Raw genomic sequence first — 739 nt, 5'->3', positions numbered from 1 at the left:
CTGAGCAAGGGCCGGGGGGAGGGGAGGGGGCCAAGCGCTGGCGTTCGTGGGGCTGAGGGAAAGAATTTGGAAGGCAGGAACGTTTTCCTGGCTGCTTCACACATCTGGTTTTCATAAGGGGCTCTGGGCGAAGCGTTTTTAACAGGGACTGCCTGGAGCTCAAAGCAGCCCATGGACATGGCTGCAGCCTGGAATCTCCCTCCAAATTCTCTATTGGTGTCAGGGGTGGGATGATGCCAGCATGCTGCCATGGAGGGATTGACCCACGCCAGGCACGGGGAGGTGGATGAAATGCCAGGGGCATTGGTGTGGGGATGCTAAAGCCGCCCAAGCCTGAGGTTTGTGGCCTGCTTTCCCCAGCCACACCAGGGTATCTAGCTACTTGTTTGCATACTCACGGACATACACTGTATGCAATGAGGGTCCCCGATCTCGGTCACTGCATGTCTGGGCAGCGCCCGGCCCGACGGGGGCACTGATCTCGGTCACTGCGTGTCTGGGCAGCGCCTGGCCCGACGGGGCCCCGATCTCGGTCACTGCGTGTCTGGGCAGCGCCCGGCCCGACGGGGGCCCTGATCTCGGTCACTGCGTGTCTGGGCAGCGCCTGGCCCGACGGGGCCCCGATCTCAATTGGGGTTTTCTGTGTGTTACCATATTAACAAATATGGCTCAGCAACCCGCCCCCTTAACTTTGTGGGTGCTTCAATCCCTGCCCCGCCCCACCCCGCCAGTAAAGCGG

The sequence above is a fragment of the Lepidochelys olivacea genome (genome assembly GCF_965140295.1).
Source record: "Lepidochelys olivacea isolate rLepOli2 genome assembly, chromosome: 23".
NCBI lineage: Eukaryota > Metazoa > Chordata > Testudines > Cheloniidae > Lepidochelys > Lepidochelys olivacea.
Note: the sequence above shows the minus strand (reverse complement) of the source record.